Source organism: Hemitrygon akajei, chromosome 5 (assembly GCF_048418815.1).
Source record: "Hemitrygon akajei chromosome 5, sHemAka1.3, whole genome shotgun sequence".
NCBI lineage: Eukaryota > Metazoa > Chordata > Chondrichthyes > Myliobatiformes > Dasyatidae > Hemitrygon > Hemitrygon akajei.
Window position 1 is genome coordinate 32,037,513 of NC_133128.1, and position 12,843 is coordinate 32,050,355.

The window sequence follows — 12,843 nt, forward strand, 5'->3', positions numbered from 1 at the left end:
AAGTGAGTAGTGGCACAGTGGTTAAACTACAGGGCCTCTTATTTTATTTAGCGATTTCAGCACAGAACAGGCCAGCAACCCACCAATTTAACCCAAGCCTAATCACAAGACAATGTACAAAGAACAATTAAACTACTATCCGGTAAGTCTTTGGACTGTGGGAGGAAACCGGAGCACACAGGAAACCCATGAGCACACTGAAAGAATGAACAGATTTTCTTACAGAGGACGCAGGAATAGAATTCAGAACTCTGACACTCTGAGCTGTAATAGCGTCGCGTTAACTCTAAAGCAGTGTTTATCAATGCTTTTTAGCCCAATGCCCCCTGAAGCACTTTCGTATTTGCCAGTGCCCCTCTACAGCACCTTCATACTTGCCAATGCCCCTCTTAGGCACAGTATACTTTCCAGCATCCCCACAGTGTAAAAACGTGTCAACCATATGCTAACATGAGAAAGATGATTCTGCTTTAAATTATTATTTGTCTTTAAATCTAGCTTCCACAGTACCTGTGTGTTCTACAACAGCTTCGATATCAATGTGATCCTTCAGCTTGATGGTTTTTAGAAACAGCTGTGACGGCAAAAGCCTTAAGTCCCCATGTGTAACAAATGTCCAAGCGGTTTCTGTTTTTTGTGAATATGTGGTTCACTGCACTGAAGCATCTTTCAGTAAGGTGGGAGGATGGAAATGCAATGAAGAGCAGTCTAGCTCCTCAAAGACCAGGAAACTTTGTATGACAGTGTAGCCACATACCACAAAAGCCGGCATTTTTGAAAAGCATTTTTACTACATCATTCTGAATTTTGATAATTTCTTTTTGCAAGCTCTCTTCCCGTTCTTCCACCTTGCATAGAAATGGGTTAATTACCCCGTTTGGAATTTCCAGATCGTTCAAATCCTTGAATCGATTCTGAAAATCCTTCTTTAGTGACTGCAGGTGTAAGCAATACTCTTACAAGTCACTGTCTGTGAAAGAGCATGCCATATTTTCCATGCAGGGAAACTGTGAGAACATTCTTCTCCCAATGTTTTGCTTATATATTTCCAATTTTTTGATAAAAGTGGACACTGCACTTTTTGCCTGGATTAAATTGGAATTCTCACCTTAGAGTTTCATATTTAGAATATTCATTTTGACATACAGATTGGCTCGGTATGCCACATCTCCACGTAGAAGTCCAATCTTGTTTCCCAAGCTTTTGTCGACTTTGAGCAAAAATTTAACCACAGCGTCAAAAACATCAAAGGAACGTTTTAAGCAGCAGCCTTTTGACAGGGTGTTTTTTACAACAATGTTCCTGCGATCTTGCTGGTTTCTTGGCTTCATTAGACATTTACAGTATTACAAATAAGACACATGGGGCATCGCTGATCTGATGGGAGCGGAAGAAAACCATACTCCAAGTATGTAACATTGTATTGACACACCACCTGTAGTTTCTGTTTCTTCACGGGATTAGAATTCAAGGCTTCACTGCCTTCAGACTCATAGAGATCCTGCCGTACATATTTATCCATCATTAACAGGACTAAATTAAAATTAACAAATAACACAAACTGGAAATACCTATCGGATGTCGATGATGGCAGCGAGTTGACACGGATGGAATGATGGTAGTGGCATGGAAAGGAACGGCGAGGAAAAGATGAAAACGATCACAGAAAAAAATAACATCGACAAGGATTCTAATACGAATCTGAATGTTAGCTAGGATAGAACTAGTGTTCGGCAAGCTACCTTTATAATATTTCAGTTAGTGCGATTGACCTATCACGTAAGGTATCATAATCCCCAAAAATGGTTCATAAACACACATATGAAGCCGAAGTTGCTTTGAGCTCCTCAAGTGGAATCCTCAGGATAGGCAGGTTCACTGATTGGCTGTATTTTACCATTTGGTTCTAGCCAGCATCGTATCATTTCTGTAGAGCAAGTTGAGCAGGGGCGCTTGACTTACCAACTGTTAAATTGCATGAACTCGTTCCGTGCCACGAGTCAAGGGGAACTGTTGGGCACACGTGTTTCTAATTTATGCATCCCCAGTAATGTCTGTTTGGTTGGATGAGATTGCTGAATTTCAGATGTGTTGTGATGATGAACGCTCACCACCTGCAGAGCTCTGGTTCTTCCTGTGTTCCAGTGTCTCATCCTTTGTTTTGGAAGTGTCTGCTTTACTGACAGTTGGTCACGTCTCATACCTCAAGTTAGGGTGCAGCGTACCACCCTGCCCCCCCGCCCCCAAGAATCTTGAATGCCTCCCTGACAACTTCTGTTTCCCTTAATGCCCCCTTAGGACCCATAACCACCGCCTTGGAGGGGGCAGTACCACCCCTGTTGTGAATCACAGCTTTGGAGGATTGAGTAATGATCAGCAAGCACAATATCAAATTCTGTCAAAGCATCTGAGAAATTTCTATCCTGTCAATTACATGTTCTTGGATTAAGTGTAAAAAGTAAAAGCTGGTATTTGTGGATGACTGTTGACATTTAGTGGTCATTAAATTCAATATCATCTCCTGGACTCAATGCTATATAGAAAAATCAGAGCAGCTGGCACATCATGTTGCTGGATCAGAATTCCAAAACTCCGAACTAAAAACACGAATATAGTTGGAATGTTCAGACTGCAACAGTTCAGAAAGTCTGGCCTTCTCAAAGGCATTAAGGCATTGTGCAATTAAGTACGGGCAATAAGTGCATTGTAGATTCTTCCAGAGAAGAAATTTCTTCCTTGGAGCTGGTTTTATCAGGATAATTAACAAACTTCAGTAGCTGAATGTTTAATAGCCATATCTAAAATGGTGTGAAAGTTGTGTGGTCCCTCAGGTCTTTGCAGAGTTCTTGATAAAGGGGCTTGCTGATTTTACTTTCAGCAGGAAATTAGTTATACTTCCACCACTCTAATGGAAGGTCAATAATATAGATTCTGAAAGAGCTCTCTCTGATCAGTTATATTGACAGGACAAATGTGGATCAAACTCCGAAAAATAACAATTGGCTTTTGGGGCCAGCATTTGGTCCTGCCATGTTTACTCATCAAACTATAAGACAGAGGAATAGAGTTAGACCATTCAGCCCATTGAGTCTGCAAGCTCAATGTTTTGACTTAATCAAAATATGCACAAACCATTTGATGTAATTTACCACATTAACTACGTGTGCCAGGAATGTGGTTCTGCAGTGCTCCATGGAGAGCGAATGGCTTGACGAGGCAAAGAAGTCATGGTCATCCAGTGCGACCAAGGAAGACTCCCATTGTACTCATCCCACTAGACCTGGATTTCTGAGATCAAGATTGTGGAACTGCCCCAGTGCAGCGGCTTGTCCACTTTAAAAACTCTCCTGCACGGATTTCTGGCATCGTCAGATACGACAGCAACCACCATAAGACATTCTTGCCATAGAGGGAGTACAGAGAAGGTTCACCAGATTGATTCCTGGGATGGCAGGACTTTCATATGAAGAAAGACTGGATCGACTAGGCTTATACTCACTGGAATTTAGAAGATTGAGGGGGGATCTTATTGAAACGTATAAAATTCTAAAGGGATTGGACAAGCTAGATGCAGGAAGATTGTTTCCGATGTTGGGGAAGTCCAGAACGAGGGGTCACAGTTTAAGGATAAAGGGGAAGCCTTTTAGGACCGAGATGAGGAAAAACTTCTTCACACAGAGAGTGGTGAATCTGTGGAATTCTCTGCCACAGGAAACAGTTGAGGCTGGTTCATTGGCTATATTTAAGAGGCAGTTAGATATGGCCCTTGTGGCTAAAGGGATCGGGGGTATGGAGAGAAAGCAGGTACAGAGTTCTGAGTTGGATGATCAGCCATGATCATACTGAATGGCGGTGCAGGCTCGAAGGGCCGAATGGCCTACTCCTGCACCTATTTTCTATGTTTCTATGTTTTTTTTTAACCAGTAGTATTGGGAGTGTTCTAATTTGTTTGTTTTTTAGTTAACTACATAATTTGTTACTCAGTTAAATTGCAGTTTGTCATTTTTATACTGTTTTAACTGCTTCCATGAAAATTCAGCTAATTGGGGCAGCTACTTAATTGGGCCAAAATGTGCCCCTATTAACCATAAACCATATATATAAAATATCTTTAACCTCTCACTTTGGCAAGCTGAGTTATCCACCTGCTTCAAGCAGGCTTCAATTATATTGGTGCCCAAGAAGAACGTGGGAACCTGCATCAATAACCATCATCCAGTAACACTTGCATCCACTGTGATGAAGTGCTTTGAGAGATTGGTAATGATACATATCAACTTCTGCCTGAGGAGCAAATTAGATCCACTCCAGTTTGTTAACCATCACAACAGGCCGACAGCAGATGTTATTTCTTTGGCTCTTCACTTAATGCTGGAACATCTGGACAGTGATGATGCATACATCTGGATGTTCTTCATTGACTACAGCTAGGCATTCAATGCCATCATCCCCTCAGAACTAATCAATAAGCTTCAAGACCTTGGCTTCAATGCCTGTGCAACTGGATCCTCAATATCCTCACTTGCAGACTCTAGTCAGTTCAGATCGGCAACAACATCTTCTCCACAATCACCATCAGCGCATGTGCACCACAGAGCTCTGCATTAGTCCCCTGCTCTACTCACTTTACTGTGAGGCTAAGTGTAGCTCCATTGCCATAGTTAACTTTGCTGGTGACACTACTGTTGTGGGCCAAATCAAAGGTGATGATGATGAGGTTGAAAACCTGGCTGAATGATGTCACAAAGCAATCTCTCACTGAACATGAACAAAACCAAAGAGCTGATTTTTGACCACAGGAGGAAGAGAATGGAGATCTGTGAGCCAGTCATCAGGGATTAGAGGTGGAAAGGGTCAGCAACTTTAAATTCTTCAACATTATCATTTCAGAGGATCTGTTTTGGGCCCTGCACGCAAGTCCCATTACAAGAAGACATATAATGTCACTACTTTCTTAGAAATTTGCGAAGGTTTAGCATGTTGTCTAAAACTTTTAACAAACTTTTATACATGTATGGGGGAGAGTATATTGACGGGCTGCATCAAGGCCTAGTATGCGAACAGCAATGCTCTTGAATGGAAAAGTAGTGGGTACTGGCCAGTCCATGTGCACGGAGCACTGTCACAGGAAAGCTGCATTCATCATCAAGGACCCTATCATCCAGGTCATGCTCCCTTCTTGCTGCTGCAATCAGGAAGGAAGTACACAAGCCTTGGGTCTGATACCACCAGGTTCAGACATAGTCATTACCCCTCAACAATCAGGGTCTTGTACCAGAGTGGATAACTACACTCACCTCAGCACTGAATTGATTCCACAACCTATGGACTCACTTCAAGAACTCGACAACTCATTTTCTTAATATTTATTACTAATTTTTTTTCTTTAGGTATTTGCACAATTTGTTGTCTTTGGCACAATGGTTGTTGTCTGTCTTTGTGTGCAGTTTTTCATGGAGTCCATTGTGTTTCTTTGTATTGACTGTGAATGCATGCAAGAAAATGAATCTCAGGGTAGTATATGGTGACATATAAATACTTTGATAATAAATTTACTTTGAACTTTGAAAGTGAAATATACAGTAGGCTTTCCTAACAGCTTTATTTACTTATCATGCTGTATTCAGTATTTTGGACACTGGTGCTCCAAGTTCTCTCTGTCCTTCTATACGACTGTCAGATACTTTTTGTTCTGTACTGCCTTTCTTCTTCAGACTTGGGCCAATTTATGTTCCATTCGCAAGTATTCTGACCATTTTACCAACCCATCAGTATTTTATTCCAAACATCACTTTTTTTCATTAAACTATCAAGCATACTGTCAGTTTTTGCACCATCTCTGGAGGAATTGTATACTGGCTTTGGAGGTGGTGTAGAGGAGGTTTGCTAGGTTGATTCCAAAGATAAGGAGGTTAGCCAATAAGAGAGTAAAGTCACCTGAGACTATACTAGCTGGAATTCAGAAGAATAAGAGGGGATCTTATAGAAGTATGGAAGGGATAGATAAAACAGAGACAGGGAAGTTGTTTCCACTGTTGAGTGAGACTAGTACTAGGGGATATAGCCTCAAGATTCAGGAGAAACAATTTAAAATGGAGATGAGTAGAAACTGCTTTTCCCAGAGTAGTGAACATAGAACCGTATAGCACAGGAACAGGGCTTTCAATCCACAATGTTGCGCTGTACCATTTAAATTACTAATCAAACATTAGCGAATCTGGAATTCACTCTCCAGGGAAGCAGTAGAGACTACTTAATTAAATAGATTTAAGATACAGATAGTCTGTTTTTGCTTAGCAGGGGTTTTAATTAATATGGGGGAAAGTTTAGTGGAGTTGAGTCCACAGCCATGGCACAGCAGGCTCGATGGGCCAGATGGCCTACTACTTCTCTTATTCCTTATGTTACCTGCACACATGTTAGGTGTGGCCTCACCAATACCCTGTACAGTTGTTTCATAACCTCCCTGCTTTTAAATTCAATCCCTTTAGCAATGAAGGCCAACATGCCATTTGCCTTCTTGATAAACTGTTTCCTTTTGCGATTAATGCACAATTATTCCTGTCCCTCTGCACAACAGCATGCTGCAATCTTCCACCATTTTAATGATCTTGTATATTTCTTTCCAAAGTGCATGACCTTGCATTTGCTAATATCGTACTCTATCTGCCAGACCCCCACAATGGCTGTGGAGGCCAAGTCATTTGGTATATTTAAGCAGAGCTTAATAGGTTCTTGATTAGTAAGGGCATCAGAGTTTACAAGGATAAGGCAGAAGAAGGGGTTGAGAGGGAAAATTAATGGCAGAGAAAACTTGATGGACCAAATGGCTTAATTCTGCTCCTAAGATTTATGGTCTTTAGAACATTTTGAGAATGTTCTTATTAATCTGAGAACTTTTCCATTACATCCCTATGTTTACAGTGCCTTGAAAAGGTATTCAGCCCCTACATTTTTCACATCTTACTGTCTTATTTTCTAAATTTGAAATATATTGAATTCAGATATTTTTCAGCTAGTCTACAAAACATTGTGCATCATGTCAAATTAACAGAAAAATTCCAAACCCTGTTTTGAAAAATACCAATTTACTAAAAGTTGAAAACCAAAATTGTGAAACCCTTTGTAATTACGAAACAAACTTTCCTCAGGTGCAATATACTATAACTTTACCAACTCACCCAATTTGTTGTAGAAAATTTGAAGGATCACCTGTTTTCAATGAATTCGTAGGTATAAAAAAATGCCCTCTCTCTGTGTAAGGCCCAACAATATGGTAGATTTTCAACAGGCCAAACCAAAGTTAAGAAAAAAAGGGCATTCAAGACCAATCAGGAAAATGATAATAGAGAAGCACAAATCTCGGAAGGGTACAAGACCATCTCAAAGGTACTGAACATACCTCAGAGCTCAGTGAAATCCATCATGAAAAAGTGGGGGAAAAGTATGAAACCACAGCCACACTGTCTAGGTCAGGCTGTCCCTCTATACTTAGTCGCCAGAGAAGAATGGCACTCGTAAGAGAGGCTACTGTGATGCCAACAGTCACTCTGAGAGAGCTGCAGAAGACAGTGGCTGCAACTGGAGATGAAGTTCATGGCTCCACAATCACTAAGCTCTTCCACAAAAAGGAAGAAGCCTTGGCTAAAAAAAACATCTTTGCCTATAAAGACTTTGCAAGGTGTCATTTGGAAGTTACTGCAATAATGTGGAAGAAGATTTATCCGAAAGGACCACTGACAATAATAGCTGTGAGATGTGGTTCAACTAAGTACTGAGCAAAGAGTCAGACACAGAATCAGAATCAGGTTTATTATCACCGGCATGTGTTGTGAAATTTGTTAACTTAGCAGCAGCAGTAGTTCAATGCAATGCACAATCTAGAAGAAAGGAATATTTTTTGAACTGTTTTTAAAATTTTTAGTTTCTCATGCTTTACAATTTTACCTGATTTGTTGTGTTCTGTTGCGGATAATAAAAAGGAGCATGTGACTCACAAAAACAATTCTCAGTTAAATTGATCAAAATCCCTGATACTGCTGAGCACTCTGAAGTCCTTTTTCTAAACTGCTTTTGATCGTCATAATATCTACAGAGCATTATCTTTGGTTCCTTGTTACTTTGTGATCTAATTTGTTACTGTTGATCCCACAGAAATACTTCATTGTCATGTCTGCCATTTGGGATCTTGTAAAAGTCCTTGCTCAATTTTGTGTGTTGTTTACCTTCTGCCAATGTGCAGGTTTGTAAAGGTTTTGAGTATTGGGAATCACTTGCTCACCTGCTAATTTCTCTTTTTATATTACTTTTAAAAAATTATTCTGCATTCCATTTTCATAACTATTTAAGGTCAGATCACCTAACTATATTGGGTATAAAAAGGGGTTGACAAATCTCACCTAATTTACTTAATTGATTAATTGACCCACTGATCAGTAGAAGATGCTTGATCCACTGCTAAATGTGTTGTCTATTCTGCTTTTTATCAGCCAAGTTCTTTCTGTTAGGGTCCGATTACTCCAATATTAAATGTTTGCTTTAATTGTTAATATGTTGAGAATCACAAATAAATATTAGTTGTAATTCAATAAAACCTGAAGTGGATGTGTTTTCATGTACACCCCACCAATCTGTCCAAAAGCAGACTGAGAAATACTTAGTGGACCCTGGCCAGATCAGTGTTCAGTAACCTACAGCACATTTTGTTGATGGCTCCATTATACCCTATAATCAGCACCTCCTGTTAGCTTCGTGTTATTTGATAATCTGTGATTCTACTTGGAAGCCCCACCAAATTAATATTTTAATTTTCCACATTGATCATGATGGTAGGAAAAGTAATTTATGCCTGGCAACGATAAAACTATCTGCATGAATTAACCATGTTTAATTGGGAATAATTTCTAATGTTGTGATGCTTCTTAGAATCCTTCTGAACATGTAGATTTCATGCAAGGAAATTGAGCCAATTAGTACAACTTATTTCCAAGAATAGCCCTGAAATGTGGAAAATTGGTGAATGGTATCTTGGTGAAATATTGCGAGTTTATGATTTTAAATAAGAAATTATTCTTTGTGGTCCATAATGACTGCTAGCAGACAATATTCTCATTATGTTTGGGATCATTTATGCATATTGTAATCTTTATAGAGTTGTATTATGTTTGGTTTTCACTGTTTGATATTCCCTTTAGCATAAGAAATTTTTGTTCTTGGGAGGTCTGTACAAGAAATCTAATTGGAGCATTTGCGTAAATGGAAGTTGTAGTTTCCAACCTTCTTTTGCAATTCTTGTTTTTCAGAGCACATTAATCCCTTCATTTTTGGCAAAGCTTCTTCTTTATTATGTTTGTTTTCCGTGCTCTTGAGTTTTATTTCCTTTGACTGAAAATTTATTCTACGTTAATTAATCATTGAATCAATGACATGGAAAATTAAATGCCTTAATTTATATAATCTTTTATCATGGTGCCAGTGTTTCAAAACAGACAAAGAATTGCAGTTAAAAAGGAAATAGTCTTAGATTTCAGTTTTATGCTGGCAGGAATATTATTGTAAAATAGATGAGATTCATAGTGCAGCAAAAGACTTTAGTAATTTTTTAATAAGCCAAGTGCTCTCTATCACATGAGAACACCACATCGTTTTATTACTAATACAAATGTCTGGCGTGTCTTTCTAGGAGTTCAGAACATATCAGCAAAATGTGACTGCAATAATAGATTTCACAGTGAAAGGCAACTTAAATTGACTGTAAATAATTACACTGTGCAAGAATAAAAAGATTTAATTTAAGACTGCTGTTGATGGCGCTAGGCAATTCCCACAATGAACACATCAGTTCTAAGTCATGCGCTCTTGCCGCATTATGTACACAGTATCTCTAAGTGTAAGTCTGAAACTGGAATGCAAAGTAAATGACTCACTTCCTGATCCATACTTCTTTAAGACAATGATGGAAGTCACTTTGGCTGTTGGACCTAAGATAAATTTAAAACACTCCTACCAGTCCCATTTCTTACTTACCTCCCTATGATCTCTCAAATGCCCAAGTATTTGCCCTGCTTGTCATGACACTTATCCCCAAAAAGGGGCGACTTACTATGGATGTCCAGTCCGTATACACCTCCACCCACAACCAGGAAGACCTCAAAGCTCTCAGTTTCTTTCTGGACACCAGACCCAACCAGTTTCCCTCCACCAGCACTCAACTCCGTCCAGCAGAACTTGCCATTACTCTTAATAATTTCTCCATTGGCTCCTCCCACTTCCTTCAGACAACAGCGTAGCCATGGACACTTGCATGGGTCCCAGTTATGCCTGCCTTTTTGTTGGATACATGGAACAGTCTATTTTCCAAGCCTACACTGGTGTCTTTGTCCACTTTTCTTACACTGCATTGGTGCTGCTTCCTGCACCCATGTGGAGCTTGTCGACTTCATCAGCTTTGCCTCCAACTTCCACCCTGCCCTCAAATTTACCTGATCCATTTCCAACACTCGCCTCCCTTTTTTTTTATCTCATTGTCTCTATCTCTGGAGGCAGCTTATCTACTGATATCTATTATAAACCCATGGACTCTCACAACTACCTGGACTATACCTCTTTCCACCCTGTTACTCGTAAAAATGCCATCCCCTTCTCTCAATTCCTCTGTCTCTGCTGCATCTGCTCTCAGGATGAGGCTTTTCATTCCAGGACGAAGGAGATGTGCCCCTTTTTCAAAAAAAGTGCTTCCCTTTTTTTCCCTCCACTATCAACACTACCCTCAATCGCATCTCTTCCATTTCACGCACATCTGCTCTTAACCCATCTTTCCACCACCCTACTTGAGATAGGGTTCCTCTTGTCCTCACCTACCACTCCACCAGACTGCGTCCAACACATAGTTCCCTGGAACTTCCACCATTTCCAATGGGATCGCATCACCAATCACATCTTTCCCTCCCCCCGACTTTCTGTTTTGTGCAGGAATCGCTGCCTGCACGACTCCCTTGGCCATTTGTCCTTCCCCCTCCTAGCATTTATTTTTGCAAGCAGAACAAGTGCCACATCTGCTCTTGCACCTCCTCCCTCACTACTGTTCAGAGCCCCAGAGAGTCCTTCCAGGTGAGATGGCACTTCAACTGTGAGTCTGTTGGGGTCATTTGCTGTGTTCGGTGCTCCCAGTGTGGCCTCCTGTATATTGTTAAGACCTGACGTAGATTGGGAGACCATTTCACCAAGCACCTACGCTCCAACCAAGAAGCAGGATCTCCTAATGGCCACTCGTTTTGATTCCACTTTTCCACTTCCCATTCCTATTCCGATATGTCAATCCATGGCCCCCTCTACTGTTGCAATGAGGCCACACTCAGGCTGGAGGGACAGCACCTTATATCCATCTGGTTGGCCCCTAAACTGATAGCAGGAACATCGATTTCTTGAACTTCTGGTATGCCCCCCCCCCCTTCACCATTCCCCATCCCCATTTCCCTCTCTCACTTTTTCTTCTTGTCTGCCCATTGCCTCCTTCTAGTACTCCGACCCCTTTTTTTTCTTCCATGGCCTTCTGTCCTCTCCTCTCAGACTCCCCATTTTCCAGCCTTGTATCTCTTTGACCAATCAACTTCACAGGTCTTTACTTCATCCCTTCCCCTCCGGGTTTCACCTATCAACTTGTGTTTCTCTCTCCCTTCCCCCATCTTTTAAATCTACTCCTCATCTATTTTTCCTCCTGCCCTGCCGAAGGGTCTCGGCCCGAAACGTCGACTGTACATTTTCCATAGATGCTACCTGGCCTGCTGATATTTTGTGTGTGTTGCTTGGATTTCCAGCGTTTGTAGATTTTCCCTTGTTTGTACTTGGTAGCATCCATTAACCACCTTGAGCGTTCACTCACTCTGCCCAATGTCTGCAAACTACACTTCAGCAACTGTGTCATTACATTCCAGATCCATCTAAAAGGAAGCAGGCTCATGGAAACGCCACCAACCAAATTCCTCTCCTCATCAAAAACAAAAGGGATTCTGCAGACACTGGAAATCCAGAGCGACACACAGAAAAAGTTGGAGCAACCCAGCTTGTCATCAGATGCGCTGCCAATGTTGTGACCCAGGTGCGGAGGAAAGAGACATTCCAATGTAGAGACAGCGACAAGAGTTTATTCATAAGAACTCCAACAGAACATTGGTGGCTCAACCGAGCAACACCGTGAGATGTAATGTTCTCAAAACTGGGACCTCACATTTACCGCTAACTGAGCATCAGTATAAATAGTACAAGTACCGTAGATTCCGGATTTTAAGCCGCTACTTTTTTCCCACATTTTGAACAGCTTTGAACTTTGCGGCCAATAATCCGAAGCGGCTAATGCATGATTTTTTTCATGCCGCCTCGTAAACATTTTGCCTCGTAACAGTAGACCAATAAAATTGATGAGTAGTTCACAGAGGTCCAATGAAATTGTACGATAAATCAAGCGCACTTTCACAATTAAATTATTGTAAATCAGTCATTTGTACTCACCCTCATCAACATGGAAAACACTCGAAGCATTGTGCTGCCTACTTAGTTTAAACTATATTTGTTTTCTGTACTACATCGCGGGATGCTATGACGTCACACCCGGTTTCGCGGTGTCTTGTGGGAAAATGCCGGTTTGCGATGAAACGGGACGGAGGGAGGGAGCGCATTACGCGAGCGGCTTTGGATCTGAGCGAACTCTGCTTTTAAGTTAAAGGTATCAATAACTTTTCCTGGTAGGCTGCAATATATATATATTTTTTTACCAGTCGTTAGGAGATATTGGAATGTTGTTCAGTAAAGAAGTATACGCAACGTATATTTAAAAGTAGCCGCGTA

At 40.8% G+C, this 12,843-nt stretch overlaps 2 protein-coding genes across 8 annotated transcripts in view; one reads left to right on the forward strand and one right to left on the reverse strand.

Annotated features, from left to right (window-relative positions):
* The window catches only part of cmss1 (cms1 ribosomal small subunit homolog), a 290,453-nt gene that overhangs the window by 81,442 nt on the left and 196,168 nt on the right, over nt 1-12,843 (forward strand). The window contains exon 3 of one of the 7 annotated variants that reach the window (XM_073045150.1): nt 11,934-12,097. The exons of the other annotated variants lie outside the window; for them this stretch is intronic. The gene's annotated coding sequence lies outside the window, so the exon portion shown is untranslated. The remainder of the gene's footprint in view (nt 1-11,933; nt 12,098-12,843) is intronic. 7 annotated transcript variants of the gene reach the window in all.
* filip1l (filamin A interacting protein 1-like) overlaps nt 1-12,843 on the reverse strand; it is a 216,541-nt gene that overhangs the window by 69,943 nt on the left and 133,755 nt on the right. The gene's annotated exons all lie outside the window — the stretch shown is intronic.